Consider the following 23,880-nt stretch of genomic DNA (forward strand, 5'->3'; position numbering starts at 1 on the left):
AAGTAACTTTAGTTTGTTTGTTTCTAAGATAGCTACCCGTCTTAGTGGGACTAGCAGCTCTGAATGGACACTAGTTTTCCTCATAACAAAATAGCAACTCCACTGGGGAGCGAATAATTTTTTTTCTTGTTTATATTTGTTTGCTTTATAAGCTACAGAAAGAGCCTGAAGTTAGGCCAGCTAGCCTTCGAACTGAATTTGCTATGCCAGTGAAAAGCAGATCAATGCTACCTCAGTCAATCTCCAGGTTTGTTTATGAACTGAACAACTAACTTGCAAACATCCTAAGTGCCTTAGTGGTAGCTCAAATAACCTCATTAGATCAGCTCATGTACTTTGTGTTTATTTCCTATCATTATCTCAACCCAAACCCCTGAACTTACATGCAAACTGTAAGAAAAAACCAAGCTCAATCTCGTTCCTAGACCATCGCACTGTCTCTCATTGGCAGTCTGGATACATCGTACCTCCCGTGTGCTATAAGTGAGATGCATCCCTATTTCCCTGTGTTACAAGTGCGATGATTAGGTAAGACTGTCTGCCTCCAGATTTTGGTTTTCTCTTCATTGTCTTCAGCTTTAATTAGTAGTCTTGCTGTCTATGATCAGTATATCACTGTTGAAACTTGATGAAAATGAGATCTTGGGGTAAGCCCAAAATCCCTTTTCATGTAAAAATCTTGAACCTGGGCCTGTGTGTTATGGCCCACTAAGCCTCATCGGAAGCATTTTAAACTTTTTAAACGTGGATTTGCATTAGATATTGAACCTTCCATATACAAATACATGGGAACTATATCAAATTCCGTTCTAACTCACATTTACAGATCTCAAACATAACACAACTGTTTCTATAAATATCAGTGATCACTCCCCATACAACTCCGATTCAAACAAAAACTTCGATCCACTTGCCACATCTTTGATGCGAACAATCGGCTATCCACAACTCTGTCCAACTACTCCAATTCGGTTCCAGTCTTCAATGCTCCAATCCAATCAGTCGAAAGTTGGAGGTTGAAAAAACCATAACCGTCAGCAATCTTATCAATTCCGATTGCTAAGAAAACAAGTTCTGCTTCTATAATCTCCTTTGTGCCCTCCATCAATTTCTCAAACTCTGCACTAGATCGAGAGTTTTTTGTAAGAAACACTTGTTCAACAACAGGCTTTGTTTGAAGAGTCGATTTTACCAATCCATTATTTTCAGTTATGACTTGCCTCAGCCAAGAACTCATGAAGAAGAGCAACGAGAATTCCAGGGTCATCACCAGTATTTGTCTCGTAGCCACAGGCACCACGATGTGACATGCACACCAGCATTTCAATTGCATCTGTAACAGTTTTGCGACTGGCTTTTCCTGAGAGCTCTGCAACGAAGCCAACTCCACAAGCATCTTTATCAAGCGAGGGATCATATAATCCTAGGTGCTCCTGTGGGATCTCGGATAGAGCCATGTGGACTGTCACAGTTATGAGGTTCGACAATCGCCATATCTAACATTTAAACGATATTAGATCGCCATCGGTCCTGTAAATGATCGATGGTCAATCAACCAGTTCACAACATTCAATTGCAAAACACACACAAGTGTACACAACATATGCTAGAACATGAGTATATATATTAAACAAAATAGTTACATACTAAGGCCTTTCAGCCTTAGAAACGATCTCACGCTCAACTACATTTTACTCACTCAGTTTTTCCTCCCAAAACAGATATCTATCATACCCTATTACATTACATTTATATAAGACGCATTAGATAGGAAGGATCGATCAGATCCTCTCCTTGTTTTTCTCCAGAAAAAGCTCTCATGGCTGAAAAAAGCGAAATAATTTTCATTTACTCAACCCAAAACATCATTTTGGACTCAATTTAAGTTACTTCATTCATCATTTCCTTCAATGTTCAGATATGACTGGATTTAATTACAGAAATGCGGCTTACCTTTAACCCTGCATTACTAATTAAATCTTCAACAATTCAATGATAGAACTCCATTCAATCAATGCTTTCAACATGAACAAAATGTCTGGTCTATTTTCTTACCACTCTCCTCATCGTTGGTCAGATACCTATGTCTACACAATATCATTCGCTCCAAAGTATATGGAACTCTATCATTCCAGCATCCATATTAACAATGTATTAAATCCCAATGTATGTAACTCTATCGCTCCATATTCCAGCATTCATAGAACGCAAATTCAATTAAACTCTGAACAGATTCCAATAAAAATGCTCTGCACCCTTATGAAGCTCTACGCTTCCTATTACTGTGTGTTCTATTTGTTTTCAAAACACTTCTCATTAAAACCACAAATTAACTCAATTCTCTATTTCAACATCTCATCAAATTATTGTGAACTCACCTTACCGCTCACGATTCTCCCACCAATCAATTTTCACCTGCAAACTTAATAAACATTCAAATCATATAAAATGCAGTCGTGGATACCAAACGCTGGCTATTTCTGCAATCCTCCATGATTTGACACACCAGAAACACATTTACCATAAGGTGATCAACGTATTCAGTTACCACTCCATATCACCGTGTGAATCCATTCCACTACTGTATAAAATGTTCCATTGTTTTATCTGCTCCAAACAACATTGAATTCTATGCCTTTTTGTGCCTTGTTTAAAACTTCCAACAAGTTGCAAACTCCATGCATTCGATTCATCAATCGATTCCACATAAAACTATTCGACTCAAAATAAAACTTCTACAGCAAATGAATTGAAACAGGATTGTGTTGCTAATGGAATGAAACTAACCCTGCACCTATTTCAAAGCCCCATCGATTTACCAATACGCAATATGTATGGTATTAACACGCTCCAAGCCACTCCAGTTTGCAATTAAATTATGTTTTAATTAAAGTAACTAGTGTTTCATTAACGCTCCATGCGTTCATTTCAAATCAGTGAAGATCATTCCTTTCAATGATAGCGTACTGCGTTTTCAGAAATGGTAAGACAAAAACATTCCAGACAGAACTCTTGGAAATCATATACAATAACGCCCTCTTTAAAATAGTAACTAACAATCTACTGATACATGAAGTTTTTCTTCTTGAAATCGATCCATGGTGATTGATTTACCAATTCCATGATTTCAATTAAGGTGCAGTCTCACATAATGAACCTCTGCAGAAATTGAATTTCTTTCATAAGCTAAACACCATTCCTTTGCACATAATAACCCCAGATTTCAAAGAGGAACGAATTCCCTTTTATTCATTGGACACACACAAATTCAATCTTACGCAAACTCAATAATTCACATTCAGTAAAAAAAATACTATATTAACAAATTAAACACTTACAATACAACTTCCTTCTGTGGCCTGATTTCCAATAAATTGGCCCTTACAATTGTCGGGAGGCTTTCAGGCTTTGGCTGTCCAAGATTCACTTTCTCCTCTCTATTTATCCTATCTCCCTACTTTGCCTTTGAGGCTCATATATTTATACAATTTGAATTGAACCAATTCTATTTCATATCCCTCTAATCACTCAAATAAAAGCTCTAAAGCTCTACATGCAATGCATACATGGAAAAAGCCTCTTGAGGCTTTATTCCATATTTCTTTTCTGTTTTAAAACAGAAAAGCCTCCTTATCCCTTAATGACCCACATTCATTGCTTTTATGCCTAAAAGTTCTCCCTAGTTTCTATGTTCTCATTTTTTTTTTTGAGAACATCTAATTAATCACACATAAATATTACTTTGACTTGGAACTTAGGAAACTAATTCCTAAAATGCATCACCCTATATGTCTACTATTTACAATTATTTCCCTTGGGCTGAATGCTCCTACATTAGACTCCCAACATAGAAAATATTCATGATCTCCTGATCATGTTGTTATAGACATTTTTGTGCCTTACAGCATTGAGCATGAAATGTCCATAATCTAAGGGATCCAAAGTCCCTAAACATGTTGTTCCTACCCCTAGAGGAACAAGGCTAACAAACCACAGCAATTCACAGAAGTTCTCCACCAGAAACTGTTCAAAAACAAGTCAAATCAGGATCATGTCAATGGCTCCACTGACCATCTACGTTGAATGTCAACTGCAACGCTGGCTACCTGCGCTGAATGTCAAAGCCAACACTGGCTACCTGCGCTGAGCGAGAGTGGACATGTGGCAGGCTCATTCCTCAAGGTGTCAAAACCCAGGAAGCTTCCAAAATGACACTTGCCTCAGTGAATTCGACTGGTGATGAGTAAGAGGTTCCAAATCTCCAAGCGGAAGCAAGAACCTCCAAGTGGAATCAAGAACTGACAGAGGGAGAGGACACTAGTCAGATCTCAAGCTAACTCATCCTCTCTCCAAAACATCTATATATGGATCTCTCCTCCATGAGATCTAGGGGCTGGAATTTTGTTACTGCAAATAATTGTTGTTGGTTTGAGACTGGAATCATTGGGTGCTTAATGCTTTGAAGGGAGGTGAAGATAGGAATTCCATTCTGTTGGGAAGGAGATGCTAGATTGGAGCCCTCTCGGTTGTATCTCTTCCTGAACCTTGTTATTTATCAATAAAGCTATCTTGGTTTTCTCCTATATTCTGATGTATCTTTGATGTATGGTTGCATTAGTGTATTTGATTTAGTTCTAATCCTGAATCAGTTATGAATGTGAATATATGTCTTCACGTTGTGTTCTTCTCTTGTCGCAAGTAGTTGTTCTCTTGTGATCTCGCAGGAATCTGTTGAAGCTGGGTGAGCGAGGAGGCAAGTAGCTGTGAACACCCAAAGAGAAGAGGATCTAGATCGAGAGACAAACGGAAGACACCGGTAAGTCTATTGATCTCTCTTCTTTCGCATTTCATAAAGGAGGAAACCGGAATAGCTGTCTCTGTTTGTTGCTAAGGCACTGTCACACCTTAGGTGGATAGGATCATCCTGCATAGGCATTTTTCCCCACAACAAATTGGCGACTCCGCTGGGGAGATTTGTTTTAATCATTTTATTTTTGTCTCTATCATTGTTTGTTTCATAGACTCAACAGCAACAATCAACTGCTTCTGCTATTCTCAGTTGCAAAGTAGACAGTTGCTGCCTTGATCCATCACTGGATTTGTCTATGATCTGAACAATGGACTCACAAATGATTTGATGATCCTTTGTGATAGATTTTATTACCCTCTCAAAGCATCCCTTTAATTGTACCTTGCTTGTGTTTCTGATTTGGCCTGAAACCGTTGATTATTGAGAAATCTGTGACCCAGAACCCGGTGAGAAACGAGAGTTTCTCCTTCAACGCAACTGCTGTGAAGTAATTCTACATTTCAACGCAGGTCCCGTGAAGGCTACCTGCGCTGAATGTCAAAACCACAGTGTTGAGGTTGTGCTGAACCAGTTTTGCCTAGTGCAGCTGGGGTTCTCTGCTCTCTGTTGCCCTGTTTTGATCTCTCATTTTTGCAGCGTGTAACCAGCATAGGTACCAGTCTGATAACTCCTTTTCTCTGCTTAAATTCTGCCTCCTTTTGTACAAAAATACTGTGAGTGTTTTTATGTGTTTGTGGCGTCATTTACATTTTTCCTTTGCATGAGTGAAATAATCATCCTGTAGCCCTTGATTCAGATCTGTTGATTGTGATCTTAGGAGAGAGTTCATTGGCTGTTTACAGTTGATTATACATTTTCTTTAGCTTATTGGTTTGAGTTTGTCTCTTTTAAGTGTCGAAACAAGTATTCATTTCGAAAGTCGCAAAGTGTTGTAATCTCTTCTACCCTTGTTGATTTCGAAAAAGTAAACTTGTTTGTACTTGTCATTTAAAAGCAAATTCAAAGTTGTACAAAACGCTTTCTTTGTAGATTGATGCCTTCTTTGTACAAAAAGCTTTCATTGTGCATTTGCATTTTGATAAGTTTGCATGGTTGATTTAGGAAGAGTGCATTAGAGTGTGCTGATTGCTCTTTGAGAAAAGATGGTGTCTTTCTTTTCCCTTAGTAGCTAGGATTTTCAAAGTTGAAAAGATTATAAAGCTTGCTTATCATCTTAGACTGCATTTAGGAATTGTACCATACATCTCGTGGTGATCCAGAAATGCAAACTTCTAAAAAGATCAACTTAAAATAAACTGAATGAACCTAACAACGCTTTGCAACATAACGCACAACATAGAGGTCTAGGCTAGAGACGTGTTCCGGCGTCGTTAAGCCTGGTGACTGTCGATCTCGTGGAAGGTGGGTGATTCCTCCTGAGGGACGATAGCGCCAGTACGGATTGTGCTCCCACGTACCATCGCGTATATGTTGGGAGACCCCTATAGGAATTTAACCTTTATCCTTAGGAAGCCGTGTCGGCCGCCCTACTGATCGCAATGCACTGAACACAGCGTTCAGGAAGATCGACCGCCCGTACCTTAAAAAGTATTCTGCGGTTTTGCGAAAAGTTTGGCACACCCTCTGCCTAGAACTCCAGAGCAGTTTCTTTTGGCCTTTTTCAGACTCTATAACAGAAAAAGTCCATCCGAGCATTTGTCACTTTGGGCTCATTAAAACATTGAAGGAGACTAGAGTCATCTTTAGCTTTTTCTCGACTCTTTAAAAGTGAAAAAGCAAGTTGTGTCTAAAGCGTCTAATAAATTCATTCAATTCGGAAACACATTTTCCCCTTTTGTATTTTAGTTGATCGAGTAATCCGCAATCGTGGAAGAAAGTCAATTGAAACCCCGTCGTTCGTGGAGGCTTACGAGTCAACCATCTTTGCCTCCGGAATCGAAAACAGTACGGACAAAGCGGACTCGTTTAACCGGTTCGAAATCTCCTATCAAAGTTAGAAGAAGTGTTCCGACAACATCTGAGATTCCGGTTACTCCAAACATTTCTCGAAACCCTGCCTCAATTGAAGAAGTTCAACAGCCATAGAGGGACAGTAACACTGATCCTAGTCTGAGAACAAATACTTGCGTTACTGAACCAGTTCCATCTGTAACCGGTCCAGAGAGTCTTGTTCCTCAAACAACTTTCGCTGTCAAAACCACCCCTTCTTCGGCACTAGAAATATTTTACGGACCTGACGGTCTTCCTCTTCCACTTGGTTTGATTGTGATAGAGGAAATTGTAGAGGATCCGGAAGCAAGTACTCCAACCCATTTTGGAGTAGGGGTCACTCTTTATCCTTCTACATCAGAAGTTAGTCTATCACCAGTGGAAGTTCCTGTAGAATCGTTAGGCAATCTATTGGATAGACTCAAAATGTCTGAGCAACCGTCAACATCTAGGACTGTGTCGAACGACACAACAACATCAGAACTACCTGCCGTCACTCCTACAATGTTTGCCGGCGTACCATCTGTCCCAACTAGCTCGCAACCGCTAGAAGGAGTCCACCCAGGGACTATTTCGGCAGTGTGGTATGTTCCAGTTTGTTCCTCCGGAATAATATCTGGTAACTCTTACATTGAGACTCAACAGATTGATCCCTATGGAGGTCAATTTGGGCCATCCAGTCCCCAAGGGCAAACAATCCCCTTGAGTTCCGGATTGCTACCGTATGGGGGGCAGTATGCCCTTTCATTACCCCCTCTGGGAGGATATCCATACGGCAGTTCTCAACAGCATTCAGGTTATACTGGAGTTACGACAAGTGGTTGGGTACCTATGCTACCCCAACAGCCAAGAGTTGTGTATTCTATGCAACAATGTGTACCTATGTCGAACATCCCGACAACGTCATCTATTGTAACAGTGTCACAAGTTCAAACGATGCATGTTGTATGTCAACCTCAGATTTCTCAGGTTGTAATGCAACAACCCCTTGACCCTATGACACAACCACAATCGCCAACTGGTTGGGCGACACAGGTCCAAACGGGTACAATTACCCCACATCTTGGTCCGCCGGTTAGTATAGCGCAGCAGAACATGGCTTCACAACCGTGGTTGGTGCAATACCAACAACCACAATTCCAGCAATTGTACCAAGGATCTGAGCAGCAGATCCTTGTGAACAGTGGAAAACCGTATATTCAAAACGGTCAAAACCAACCACTTTACAGTGGTCAAGTCCACCAACCGTATCAGTCATACCAACATCAATTACATTATGCTGGTATGCAAAGGCATACTGCTCAGGTGATTCCATCGTACCCTGGGTACGCCTCACCTAACCTGAATCAGCAGTTACCATTCATGGCAACTTTAGAGTTACCCGATTTACACCGATTAACAAACGATCCAATTGCTTACGCCCCTTGGTGGCTAGCGATTCCTCACAAACTTCCATCGGACATTCCTAAATTCAATGGAAATCCAGGTGAAGACCCATCAAATCACGTGATGACTTTTCATCTGTGGTGTTCATCAAACACCCTGAACGATGATTCAATAAGGCTTCGCCTTTTTCAAAGGACATTGATGGGTCTAGCGGCTAAATGGTATATTGAATTACCTAGAGCCTCTTTCGATAATTTCAGTTCCCTAGCCACGACTTTCTTAACCCATTTTCAATTACCGATAAGGTATGAAATGGGAACGGAAATCTTAACCAACTTCAAGCAGACGATGGCCACCCATATATCCGATCATATACATGAGTGGCGTCGTCGTCGTAGGATGGTAAAAACTTACGTTCCTGATCAACTATTAGCTGAATGGTTTATAAAGTCGTTACTTCCTACTATAACGGAATATGTGGCCAAGGGGGGAGTCGTAACAGAGGAGCAGGTTATTGCTCATGCACAATATCTAGACTTAGTATATACTCAGTCTGGCACGCTCTATGACAAAATACCTGACGCCCCTAGACCAGAATTTTCAATTCCTCCTCCTCCTAAATAAAATAGTGACTCTCATGCCGGCGATGGTGTGATTGGCACTGCGAACGCGAAATCGGCAAAGGCTTCGTCTAAGAAAGCCCGTAAGACTTCAGATCAAAATGCAAAAGAAGAAATTCTTGCTTCAGAAGTAAATGCCGTATCAGGAGATAGAGGCAAAGAAACCAATCAACCAGGAAGCAAGAAGAAGCAAAACAAATGGAAGAAGAAGAAACAGGGCGAGTCATCCCCTGAAAAAACTTCTTCAAACCCTCATGGGAAAGGGAAACAAAAGTATCCATGTCAGATATGCGATGAGGATCATCGGACGACCAATTGTCCGTACAGAGCTGAGATTAAAAGATTCTTGAAGAGTCTAAAAACTTCAGCTGTGTTAATTGATCTATTTCCCAATCCAGGTCAAAATCTGGTTGATAGTGCAAATGCTTCCCCGTCGCAAGTGCTAATGTTGTCAATCTCCAAGCAACAAAATGATTCTTTAATTTCGACAAGGAACAAAGATTACGGGAATCCTCAGCTGTCGAACGAAAAAGGTAAAGATCAACCAAGTAGTTCGACAACAACTTCGACAGAAGTTGTACCACCCATCATTCATGAATTAACAATAAAACCGCCAAAGGGAGTAATACACAAGTCGACATTTAATCCTCGCGCCAGAGCGGCGCAACATTATAACATAGTGGAAGATTTGGCCCAATCGCCATCCGCTATGTCGACTCTAGAGGTACTACAAAATTGCCCATCCCAAAGGCAGGCTTTGTTATCGATTATTGGTGGGGTTGATCCTAAGGATTCCAATCTTGTATCTTTCGACCATAAAGGATACGATCCTCAGTTACCAGCTCAACTAGCTTTCCTTATTCAAGTGAAAGCCCTCAACAAAACTGTTCACCGAACAATTATTGATGAGGGGGCATCTACATGTATCATGTCGATGAGTTGCTGGAAAACTCTAGGATCTCCAACCTTGTCGCGATCCTCGACGACACTAAAAGCATTCGATGGAAGGATGTACACCCCGTACGGTATCCTAAATAACTTGAAGGTTGAACTAGGGGGAAAAACAGTGGAAATAGATGTTGAAGTCATCAATGGGAATCTTGACTATAACATCCTACTGGGAAGACCATGGATATATGCCATGGCAGCTGTAGTGTCGACTTATTTTAGGAAGATCGCATTCCCTTTTCGAGGGATTACAGTTGTCGACCAACAGAACTTCCTCCCTAATGGTTCACAAGTTACAGGAAGCATCCCCATGATCCATGCAAGCAACCATTCGCTTCAAGATATCGGAGTAGGCCTACTGAAAGATCCCACATTCATGGGAACTTTCGCGCTTCCACCTCCCATTTATATAGGAGAAATAGCATTGGTAGCAACCTGCAACATGATATCTTCCACGAAGGTCGCAGAAGACGATGTCAACATGGATCATGCAATGGTTTTGCCCCCAAGCCCAATAGAAATATTGTAGCAATCAATGTTTTGAGCATGGGAGGCGAACCCAAATCAACGCTCATCAAGCGTTTGGGTAGATAGGTCTAGAGAATATGGTACCTCATTAGATCCTTGGTCGAAAGTTCATGGAAATGACAAAGGAATTATACAATCAATTTTGATTGAGGGGACACCATGGAATGATTCCCACCATCGTTCCCTTCTTTCAAATTATGAAGAAGATACTCAACATGACCTCTATCACCCTTCAGTCTTTGAATTCCTATCAAATACTGTAAATATGGTGGATTCCAAGCGAAACTTATCCAATATTGAAGAGACTATAGCCATAAATATCTCGACTAAAACAAATGTTGTAGAGAATATTTATGTCGGCAAAGGTTGTTCTCATTCAGAACTGGAAATATATAACGCTCTTTTTCGCGAGTTCAGAGATGTCTTTGCTTGGTCATATGATGAAATGCCAGGCATTGACTCAAGTATTTTTGAACACGAAATTAAGATGTATCCTAATGTCAAACCAGTAAGACAACGGCTTCGGCAGGTGCACCCCAAGAAGGCCGCTGCCATTAAGGCAGAAGTTGAAAAGCTTCTCCACGCTGGTTTCATCTACCCGGTTCCTCTAACCGATTGGGTATCGAATATTGTCCCTGTTATGAAGAAACAAGGGACGATTAGAGTGTGTGTCGACTATAGGGATGTAAACCAAGCTTGTCCGAAGGACAGCTACCCTACACCCTTCATCGACCAGATAATTGATGAATGCGCCGGATGTGAAATATTTTCATTTATGGATGGATTTTCCGGGTATAATCAAATAAATATACGCCCACAGGACCAGTCAAAGACTGCATTTATTTGTCCGTGGGGCACATTCGCTTATCAAAAATTACTCTTTGGTTTAAAGAACGCAGGGGTGACGTTTCAGAGGGCAATGAATTATGCCTTCCATGACATCAAGAACATCATTCAACCATATCTCGACGACCTTCCGGCTCATTCGCGAAAGCGGACTGATCATCCGCAACATTTAAGAGCGATATTTCTACGTTGCTGACACTACAAGATAAGACTCAATCCACACAAATGTGTGTTTTGCGTCGGTTATGGTCGTTTACTTGGATTTGTAGTCTCTAAGGATGGGATTCGTCTTGACCCTTGCAAGGTTCAGGCAATCATTAATTTGCCTCCACCTTCAAATTTGCTTCAGATTCAGAAACTCCAAGGGAAAGCAAACTTTCTGAGGAGCTTCATTCCAAATTACGCAGAAATTGCTAAAGTTTATACTCATCTTTTGAAAAAGGATGTACCTTTTGTCTGGGATCAGGTGGCGTAAGCTTCCTTTGATGCTCTAAAAGATTCTCTAGTAAAAGCATCATTAATGTATGCACCAGAATATCAAAAAGATTTTAACCTGTATCTGGCTGCAGCAGATACGACCATTGCGATGGTTTTAGTTCAAGAAGTCGATGGAATTGAACATCCTATATATTATTTAAGTAAAAACTTAAATGATACAGAAAGTAAATATTCTTATGTTGAAAAACTAGCGCTTGCAGCTGTTCAAGTGATTCAAAGATTTCGACATTATGTCCTCTTTCGGAAAACTACCATTTTATCAGATTGCAACACCATGACTTATATACTGTCGCGACAGTTGCTGGGGGGAAAATATTCAAAATGGATAGAGATCCTTCAAGATTTTGATCTGGAATTTGTAAAATCCAAATCAAAGAAAGCTCTAGTTTTCGCAGAATTATTTGCGATCTCCCATCGTCGTCCAACGATGAAACATCCGAAGAATCAATCGTGGACGAGAATTTGTTTCTGATATCTACAAGCAATGAGTGGTATGGAGATATCATAATTTATCTCCAAACCCAAAATTTCAGGCCTAACACATCTCACTCTGAACAGAAACGTATACGATACCAAGCTAAAGACTACATGATCGTCAGTGATACACTTTACCGTCGTGGTATCGATACAGTTCTGAGGAAGTACCTCACCCATGAGGAGGCCAAAAAAGCCCTGAATGAGTGTCATTCAGGCGCGTGTGGGGGCATCAATCTGGATATGCAACAGCACAAAAAATCTTACGAGCAGGATACTTCTGGCCAACCATGTTCAAAGATTGCATAACCGCAGTCAGAAGTTGCCATGCATGTCAGATTTTTGATAGCAAAACCAGAAGACCACCCACACCTTTATAGCCAATAGTTGTTGTTGGGCCTTTCGCCAAATGGGGCATCGATTTCATGCAATGTAACCCCACCTCGACCGGGGGGCATGGGTATATTATAGTCATCGTTGACTATTTTACCAAATGGGCCGAGGCGATGCCTACATTGGATAACACTAGTGAAACAGTTGCCCTTTTCTTTTTCAATCATGTAGTCGCCAGGTTCGGCGTACCACAGGCTATAGTTACAAATCATGGATCGCATTTTCGCAATCACAAGATGGTTGAATTAGCTGCCAAGCTAGGGCTATCTCACGACAGCTCTACCCTGTATTATCCGCAAGCCAACGGACAAGTTGAAGCAATCAACAAGGTCCTGAAGCGTATGTTGCAAAGGATGATCGGGGTTCACAAAAGAAGGTGACACCTAATCCTGTACTCAGCCTTGTGGGCTTACCGAACATCGGTAGAGAATGCGACCGGGTTCATACCTTTCCAACTGGTGTATGGCCTGGGGGCAGTCTTACCAGTCCAGTGTGAAATTTCTTCTCTTAAACTCGCAATTGATCTCCTCCCCGGAACTTCAGAAGAAGAGGCACGTTTCTTGGAATTAATCCAATTGGATGAAACCCATCATGATGCCACTTTGGCTAACGAATCCCATAAGGAACGAGTCAAGGCGCAGTTCGACAAAAATGTCAAACCCCGTGTCTTCTCAGAAGGTGACTTGGTCTTGCTTTACGACCAAGAATCCGACAAATTGGGAGCAGGAAAATTTAATTCTTTATGGATGGGCCCTTATATTGTTAAACGATTGTTAGCAAAAGGAGCCTACGAGTTAATGGATTATGATGGAATTCCACTGGCGCAACCCCGCAATGGGTTGTACCTCAAGCGTTACTATGCCTAATAGTAACCTGTGTGCTTTTGTTGTATTTTGTTTTCGCTAAAGTGTTTGTTTTGGTCGAGTAATCCACCTTTTTAGATTTGTTGCAGATGTCGAACCTTTCTAAGACATGTGTGGGATATGCTGACGGAGCGAGTCGTAGTTCGCGGAACCTGTCCTCCACGGCCTGGGCCATTTTTGATCCAAGCGGCGAGTTAGTGAGTTTCAGAGGTGTGTGTATTGGGCAATCAACGAATAATATCGCTGAGTATAGCGCGTTGATAGAAATACTCTCTGATGCCATTACCCATGGTATACGCCGACTAATCGTCAGGCTAGACTCACAACTCGTGATACTACAACTCAATGGTATATATTCTGTCCGCAATCTAGCTATTTATCGTATGTTTCTAAGGGTTAAGATTTTGGAAAGACAGTTTGATTTAATTCAGTACCAACATATTTCCAGGAACTTAAACACATTAACCGACTCATTAGCAAACTATGTGTTAGATAGACATTTGCGACATTTATAAAAAGAAATGCATCATCAATGTTGTACAAGTGGATCATATAACTCAACTAGAATAAACCCCGAAAATCAAAATATATACATAAAAGCTGTTTATCGTTTACACATAATATTCTGTAACCAAGACAAAATTGGTCGCATGACCCAAAAACTCAAAAATGCTAGGGGGCACCCTAGCCTAGTGATGCTCATGATAGCACGTCACGGCCTGTGCAATCATGTGCAAGAGACGAGTCCATCGTCTAGGCACACCAGTAGTATGCCGCTGCAACTGTAAAGGTAACTCGTCGATCCGTACATCCGGAATACCGAGAGTAAGGCTCTCAACCTGCTCCTGCACAGCTGTAAGGGTCTCGGCCATGTCAAGGTCGCGAAGAATAACCCTCCCAGCAGGCTCCCCTGCTGGGGCAGCGACTGGCGCTCTCGGGCGAACTGCTGGACGAACAGGACCAACATCTGCATGCACACAAGAGTTTGATTAAAGTCTTGATAGAATAAAGCACAGAAACATTATGAATAAAAACAGTAAATAGTGATATGGTCGAAGATTTTACCAATAGCGCCCCACTGTTCGCCATCTGGTAGCACCAAATCTGGATCACCTCGGAAATCCATGCCAACATATGGATACTCGAAATAGACCATCTCCTCACGCTCGAACCACCTGAAGAAGGTATCAGTGAAAGTACTCTGAGATTGACCAGCATGCCTAGACATGTGATCAACCCATCTCTGCATGCGTGGCTCGGTGGGAGAAGGTAAGTCGAGTGCAATATACTAAGGTTGCATCAGTGGTATTTTCTCCAAGGCAAAGGCAGTCAAAATAGAACCAAATCCAAAGTTCTTCAGCTTCCTGTCCTTTACCTTGGTCAACTCAATTTTCATCTGAAGAAGTATTGCATCACACCAGTTGAATACTTTCGGTTGGAGACACTCCAAGGCGTGCTGCACGTAAGATCTGTTGGCAACATGAAGAGATGCACTACCGGCCATCCTACCAATAGTATACAGAATGGACCTGATAGACCTGTCAGTAATCTCACGGATAACGACCTTGTTTTCTCTGCTCGGCTGAGATCCTTCCCTACAGTACTGGCGGACATAGTCTCTCACGGAGTCATTCCCTCGGGCCGAACCTGACAAAGAAATGGGGGCACCCCGCCTTGACAACCCAGTCAAGAAGAAAATGTCTACGATGGTCAAGGGGATGGATTTGCCCCTAATCTGGAATACTTGGTTGATGGGATCCCAAGCATCAAGCATATACTACAGTAAGGAGATCTGTGCTCTCATGCTAGAGATACGGAAAAACTTCAGCAGACCACAGTTCCGCAGCGCGTTCACCGTGACAGGATCATGGAGGGAAATCATGTCCTCTTCTTCATGTTCTTGTTCTCGCCATGTAAGGGACATTTTACTCAAACATCCCTGCAAAACAAACAAGAGAAAGAGTAAGATCCTGGATTTGTTGAGAAACTGGCAAAATTTCATCAAAACACTGTGCAAGAAGACCAGTTTTTGTGCCCAACGCAGGTAACCATAGTTCCACCTGCGTTGAAGGTCAAACTGCCTTAAGGCAGCTTGACATTCAATGCAGGTTTCGAGTGAACCACCTGCGTTGATGGCAGGGCGCCCTGAAAAAATCCCAGGTGCTCAGGAAGACAGGGAAACAGGCACAAAATGGAAAAATGAAACCATGAAAAGAAAGAGCTAGGGTTTAGCTCCTACTTGGTCCAGACGGCGTCGAGAATCGTCCACTGAAGCTCCCGAAATCAGCTGGTGAAAATCAAGAGGGAAGAGGCACCTCCAAAGCTCCAACAAGCCAAGTTCAAATGAAATGGTAAAATGAGAGGTAAAAACACTTTTTAATTTCTTTTTACATAGTTCAAAGCGAAATATTATGGTTTTAATCTCATTTTCAAACAAGTGTTATTCATTTCTAACTAAGTTTGATGCAGCAATTGAGAACGCAGTACTATCTTTGAAAAGAGCAAAACTATTTATGGTAAAAATCAAAATTTGACCATATAATCAAGCAGTTTTAGCACAAAGTTCATGCTCGTTAAAAAATAAATGCAAGATTCGAGCAGTTTTAGCACAAAGTTCATGCTCGTTAAAAAATAAACGCAAGATCCGAGAAGTTCTAACGCATAGTTCATGCTCGTTAAAAAATAAACATAAGTTTGAGCAATGTTTTTCACGTTCAAGCTCATTAAAAAATGAACCTATTCCGGTAAATAACCATTGTGTACGTAACTTTATCAGCCATTAAAGCCTTGGTCGTGTTTGCACCGTCAGCTCCACTTTTTATTTGGCCGATCGTTCTCCTCCATATGATTTTTTACCCATTTTTAGGAACAGCTGCGAAGAGTGATTTCACCTAGCCATCCTTGTGACATTGCCGTGATTGGAAAATTCCAACCTGTACCTGGAATCAGCTGCTAACCCTGTTTATCACTCGTTCCTCAAAAGACGAGTCTTCTTTAAGGTATTTTCAACTGACTCGTAAAATATGAAAAGATTGCCGAGTTTTGGCCTTCCAACCCGTTAAAGCGACTGGAAGTGCTATCCCTCCTCTAGATTTTAATATTTTTGGACCCGAGGGATTATTGCACAAAAAGATCGAGCGCTTGTTTTGTTCGGCTCGTTAAAACTATCGAAAACTCATCCCTTCTGTATTGGTTTATACTTTTTCGGACTTAAGGGATTAGATGACGAAAAAGGAATTTTGGAGTTAACTTTATGTACCTTTTCAGACTCTCTAAAAATGAAAAGGACCGAGTTATCTTTGTCGTTAGACTCGTTAAAATCATTAAATAGCGACAAACTTGTCTTTAGACGAGAACGAGTTTCACTATTGCTAGGCTCGTTAAAACATAGCGATGGGCTTGCCCGAAGGGCAGGTTATAGAACAAGCATATGTTATCCTCCTCAAGCTTGACAAAAATAAAGAGGTACTGGTCAGCAATGACTGGGGAAAAATTGGGAGAAACTCAAGAAAACTTTGATGGTAGCAAGTCGCTCTTGAACATGACACTTTTCCTCCGTACCACAATCGGGTTGGGTTGTTTCATTCACCGATCACATCACCATGGTCTCGCCATACCATCCATAATTGGGGTAATGCTACCGATCCATCGCATCAGTGTCGCCATATGTTCAAGAGAAGTCGTTCAGAAAGAGTCAACCGGGTCCCATCCACTGCCATACATTATCCCTCATCCATTCATGACCGCCACCCTGAATCATATGTCACAAATCGTTTTCACCTCCATCAAAATCATTAGCTTTGTTTCGTGTCACTGATGTGGGATTCATTAAGGCCCTCCTTTGACGGATCGCTTCTTGTCGACATCAGCTCATTATCCAAGAAGTTGATCTAGGAACAACCCCTTCAGTACTTTGAAGCTTGCATGCCTTAATGGCAAGTTTCTCACTTCCGGCGACAGGTATATATCAATGACCTTCGACCAGAAGATTTTGTGTGGTGTTCGACACCTAGTCCTTTATTCACACCACGTGAATTGTACTGCAGTACCTTGAGGGTCATTATCATTATCGGTGATTCCTCTCGCGCTTGTTAACGGTTTACCTCATTGACCGGTAATCAAGCGATGTCTTTCCATGTTCGACTTCAGAACAATTCTCACATGGATCGACTTGTACTTAGAGTGAATATCGAACGAGTTTGAAGACCCCAGATCTAGTTTCATCCACCCGGGCTGCGATATATATTCAGGAAAGATAAAGACATTTTGACGTGTACATCATTGCAGCAGATGATCATCCTACTCAAAGGATGATAATTTTGCCAAAATTATCAGTCTACCATCAGACGATTGTCTGTTCTATGTACAAAAAATGAATTTATAAAGCTGAGCATGGGAATGCCCGCCTCAGCTAGATCATGAAAGCAGTATGAAAGATAATGTATTGTATTGTATCTTATTACAGGTCTCCTCCCAGCAAATGGATGAACTTCGGACCCTCCTAGATAAAGCATTTCACCCGATAAACGGTCTCATACTTTAGGGGGCAACTATTATAGACATTTTTGTGCCTTACAGCATTGAGCATGAAATGTCCATAATCTAAGGGATCCAAAGTCCCTAGACATGTTTTTCCTACCCCTAGAGGAACAAGGCTAACAAACCACAGCAATTCACAGAAGTTCTCCACCAGAAACTGCTCAAAAACAAGTCAAATCAAGATCATGTCAATGGCTCCACTGACCATCTGCGCTGAATGTCAACTGCAACACTGGCTACTTGCGCTGAATGTCAAAGGCAACACTGGCTACCTGCGCTGAGCGAGAGTGGACATGTGGCAGGCTCATTTCTCAAGGTGTCATAACCCAGGAAGCTTCCAAAATGACACTTGCCTCAGTGAATTCGATTGGTGATGAGTAATAGGTTCCAAATCTCCAAGTGGAAGCAAGAACCTCCAAGTAGAATCAAGAACTGACAGAGGGAGAGGACACTAGTCAGATCTCAAGCTGACTCATCCTCTCTCCAAAACATCTATATATGGATCTCTCCTCCATGAGATCTAGGGGCTGGAATTTTGTTACTGCAAAGAATTGTTGTTGGTTTGAGACTGGAATCATTGGGTGCTTAATGCTTTGAAGGGAGGTGAAGATAGGAATTCCATTCTGCTGGGAAGGAGATGCTGGATTGGAGCTCTCTGGGTTGTATCTCTTCCTGAACCTTGTTATTTATCAATAAAGCTATCTTGGTTTTCTCCTATATACTGATGTATCTTTGATGTATGGTTGCATTAGTGTATTTGATTTATTTCTAATCCTGAATCAGTTATGAATGTGAATATTTGTCTTTGAGTTGTGTTCTTCTCTTGTCGCAAGTAGCTGTTCTCTTGTGATCTTGCAGGAATTTGTTGAAGCTAGGTGAGCGAGGAGGCAAGTAGCTGTGAACACCCAAAGAGAAGAGGATCTGGATCGAGAGACAAACGGAAGACACCGGTAAGTCTATTGATCTCTCTTCTTTCGCATTTCATAAAGGAAGAAACCAGAATAGTTGTCTCTGTTTGTTGCTAAGGCACTATCACACCTTAGGTGGATAGGATCGTCCTGCATAGGCATTTTTCCCCACAACACATGTGTCTTCTGGTCTTGGTCTTCCTGGATCCCATATCTTGTGCTGCAACTTTCCATTTGTCGCTGCTTCTGTCTGTTGTTCTTCTCCAGGTCTCCACAATTTATGTTGTCTTGCTCCACTTGCTGTACTTTCACAATCTTTCTCTGTCTTTATTTTGCTACTGCTTTTGTTACTTCTCTTCCTTGTTGATGTCTTCCTCTGAGACACTTTCAACATGATGCATCTGATTAATTCAATTTCTTTTTCTAATACATCTTCAAACTGCTGATTTTTTGTTGCCTGCTGAGCTAAGACGACTTTCTCAGTTCTTATTCCTATGCTTGTTTCCATTCTTACCTTCTCATTTCTTACTGCCACCTAATCATCCATGCCCTCTTATTTTCTACAACGGAAAAATTCTTCCTTGCCTTCTCCTATCAGCAACTTACTGGACTGGTACATTGTGTACTCCTTTCTGCTATCTTCATCTCTATGCATCTGCAACTCCCAATTCTGAAATTGAGATTCTTTCTACACTGAATTTGGATCATTCAACATCCTTTCCAGCAACATAACATCCTCATCCCATGGATTAGAAATTTCCACAGAATTCTCGTCTTTCTCCTTCATTTGACTGCTCAACTGAATCAAATGTCCTTCAACACCCGCGATAATACCTGCATTCACAAAACACTTGTTAAAACAAAAATCATAAGGCATCAGTGCCTTACTTCCTTCTACCAACACCTCAGTATGCTATTCTGAATTCTCCCTCTCAATCAGCACATCAGTATGCTGATTCTCTCTTCCCAAAGAATCTCTAAAGAACTCTCAAGATTATCAACCAGTCTTCCTCTCATACCATATGTTTCCATGATGTCTTTCTGTTCTCGTTCACTATAATAAACTCTTTCTTCTGCTACAATCTCTCTGTCATACTCCGAATTCTCCAACAAATATTCCAAGAATGCAATTTCTCTGTGGCATTGCTGAAGTATATCATCATCACTTACAGTCCTTGCATTCATACACAAAATTTCAGTTTGAAAAATACAAAGTTCAACTGTCTCAACTGTTGTTTTATATACCAGCTCTTCCCGCTGATTCTCTTCTTTATTCACAAGAACCTTCTCCAGTGTTGTAACAGATTTACAAGATTTCGCATCCTCATCAGTAAAACCTGTAATCACATCACAATTGTCAGCTACAAATATACATGGTTTTACATTATCCGGCTGATCGAGATTTACCCAATAACTCAAGAAATCATCGATGATATTCTCCTTTGTTTCACCAATGGAAACCTCCTTTTCCAACCCAGCTGCTTTGAGTTCTTCACGACTCAATTGTATACTCATCATCTGCTCGAACTTCTGTAGCTCTTCTGTTAACTGCATGTTTATATGTTAATCTCTTTTCTGTTGTAGCCTCTGCCACTTCACTCTCTTCCTTATCAGCGAAGCATGTCTCTGGTCTTCCACATTTTCCCGTAACAACTCCATCAATAGCTCAAGATGAACTGCTATCCCAGCTTTCTCTTTCTCAGACTCTTCCTGAGTCAACTACTGTCTTATGCCATTCGCCTTGGCATATTTCTTCTCTTTTCTACTGTGGCCTCTTTCTGAACCTCTTCTTTCTCCTTTATGACTTTCAGTAGTCATCTCCTTTTCCATGAGTTTCTCACCCATGAGTTGCATCAAGCCTCTACAACAACAAACTCTCTTGCTGCCACTTACCTCACCAATCCTTCCCTCCGAATTTGGTCTTTTGGTAATCACCAGTCCTCTGCTGGAACCTTTTGAGCATTTCTCCACTGCTCCTTCAGGCTTCTCTCATCTACAACTTCCAAGAACACACTTGTCCTTTTCATTCAATCTCTGTTGAATCTTTAGGTTCTGCCACATTCGCCTAGAATCCCTTGCTGGACTCCTTCATCACTGCACTCTAGTTGTGATCTACTTCTTCCCACTGAGATTTCTTCACTATGCCTGTAAATCAAATTATCCAAGCATAACCTTTAAACCAGAGATAAATAATACCTGTCAGCTCACCTTTCAAGATCCTGCATGATCTTGTTTCACTTCTCAACTGCACTACATCTCTGTGCTACAATATTCATTAGTTCCAAAATCTAACATTCATTCATCACATGCAATTAACTTAACTTAAAAACTTGAATCTTCAAACAGAGCTATTCTAGCTCTGATACCAACTTCTGTTGCTCCGGGATCCTTCTCTCCGCAAGAACTTTCCCTGCTCTGATACCAAAAATGATGCAGGCCTAGACCTGCATTACCTAGAATCTACTTACTTTGATTCCCGTGCATATAAAACATGCTCCTCAAACAATTTCCCAACTTCAATACATGGCAAATTGACACTTAAATTTGCGGAAGCTTTTCAATATCTTGTTCACAAAATACTATGTGTTAGAAAACACTCATGCTTCAAATCATTTTCATTTACTCAACCCCAAACTTCATTTCGAACTCAATTTAAGTAACTTCATTCATCATTTCCTTCAACATTCAGATATGACTGGATTTAATTACAAGAATGTGCCTTACCTTTAACCCTGCATTACTAATTAAATATTCAACAATTCAATGATATAACTCCATTCAATCAATGCTTTCAACATGAACAAAATGTCTGGTCACAGTGGCGCAGCGGAAGCGTGCATGGCTGTTAACAATAGGAAGTCTATCGAGACATATCCTCTTTAAATCCACTTTAAATCTGTTTTTCTGCTTTAAAACAGACTTTCCTCTGTTTGGCTCCCCTAGTCCATGTTCGCTTCCTTTGGATTCCTCCCTTTGTACAAGGGTGTTGGATGCTCCTGCATCAAACTCCCAAGGCACAAAAATTTATGACCTCCTGGTCATATGCTTGTCCTTGTCCTTAGCAATTCTATCCACTACATTCCTTCAGTGGAATTGCCTTCATGGTCTTTTGTGAGCTGCAACCAAACCTCTGCAGTAACAGTATCCTCCTGCTACATGATACCTCACCAAGCTTCCTCCTGAGCTTAGTCTTTTGGCATCCTTCAGGTTCTCCTCCCTAGAACTAATTGAGCACACCTTGCTCTAGGTTTGCTGCAAATCTTCTCACCTTCGGCTGTCGCCATCTGCACGACAGTAAGACCACAAACTCTCCAGCTTTACCAACTATACCTCCTGCTTCTTCTTCTTTCTCTCCGCAGGAACGTTCCCTGCTCTGATACCACTTGATGAAAATGAGATCTTGGGGTAAGCCCAAAATGGCTTTTCATGTAAAAATCTCGAACCTGGGCCTATGGGTTATGGCCCACTAAGCCTCATCAGAAGCGTTTTAAACTTTTTAAACATGGATTTGCATTAGATATCGAACCATCCATATACAAATACATGGGAGCTATATCAAATTCCGTTCTAACTCACATATACAGATCTCAAAAATAACATAACCATTTCTATAAATATCGACGATCACTCCCCATACAACTCTGATTCAAAGAAAAACTTGAATCCACTTGCCATAGCTTTGATTCGAACAATCGGCTATCCACAGCTCCGTCAAACTACTCTGATTCGGTTCCAGTCTTCAATGCTCCGATCCGATCAGTCGGAAGTCGGAGGTTGCAAAAACCATAACCGTCAGCAATCTTATCAATTCCGATTGCTAAGAAAACAAGTTCTGCTTCTATAATCTCCTCTGTGCCCTCCATCAGTTTCTCAAACTCCGCACTAGATCGAGAGCTTTTTGTAAGAAACACTTGTTCAACAACAGGCTCTGTTTGAAGAGCCGATTTACCCAATCCATTATTGTCAGTTATGACATGCCTCAGCCAAGAACTCATGAGGAAGAGCAACGAGAATTCCAGCGCCATCACCAGTATTTGTCTCGCAGCCACAGGCACCACGATGTGACATGCACACCAGCATTTCAATTGCATCTGTAACAGTTTTGCGACTGGCTTTGCCTGAGAGCTCTGCAACAAAGCCAACTCCACAAGCATCTTTATCAAGCGAGGGATCATATAATCCTAGGCGCTCCTGTGGGATCTCGGACAGAGCCATGCGGACTGTCACAGTTATGAGCTTCGGCGATCGCCATATATAACAGTTAAATGATATTAGATCGCCATCGGTCCTGTAAATGATCGATGGTCGATCAACCAGTTCACAACATTCAATTACAAAACACACACAAGCGTACACAACATATACTAGAACATGAGTATATATATTAAACAGAATAGTTACATACTAAGGCCTTTCAGCCTTAGAAACGAGCTCACGCTCGACTACATTTTACTCACTCAGTTTTTCCTCCCAAAACAGATATCTATCACACCCTATCACATTACATTTATATAAGACGCATTAGATAGGAAGGATCGATCAGATCCTCTCCTTATTTTTCTCCAACGAAAGCTCTCCAAAAAGCGTGCATGGTTGTTAACAATAGGAAGTCTATCGAGACATATCCGCTTTAAATCCACTTTAAATCTGTTTTTCTGCTTTAAAACAGACTTTCCTCTGTTTTGCTCCCGTGGCCCACATTCGCTTGCTTTGGATTCCTCCCTTTGTACAAGGGTGTTGGATGCTCCTGCATCAAACTCCCTTCCTTTGCATTATTCAAGCCTCTATTGATAAAGAATTGTGCATCTTTTAATGTATTTTTCATCATTTACAGTTTTCCTTTGCAAATAGTAACTTTATCGAACTATCATATTTTGATTTGAAAATGTCGCAAGTGTCATTTTCAGTCAAAGAAAAGAGTGTCATGAAGTATTCCTCTTTTTTATAGTTGATTACACTTTTTCCGTTGTATTTCATTTGAATTAATAGTATTTCAAGCGTCGAAAGCAATTTTAAATTCGAAATCGCAAAGTGTCGTCTTAGTCTTCCTTTCATTTTTGAATTCGAAATCACAAAGT

Source organism: Pinus tabuliformis, chromosome 3_1 (assembly GCF_031772625.1).
Source record: "Pinus tabuliformis cultivar Carrire ecotype Pingquan chromosome 3_1, CPIR1, whole genome shotgun sequence".
NCBI classification, from domain to species: domain Eukaryota; kingdom Viridiplantae; phylum Streptophyta; class Pinopsida; order Pinales; family Pinaceae; genus Pinus; species Pinus tabuliformis.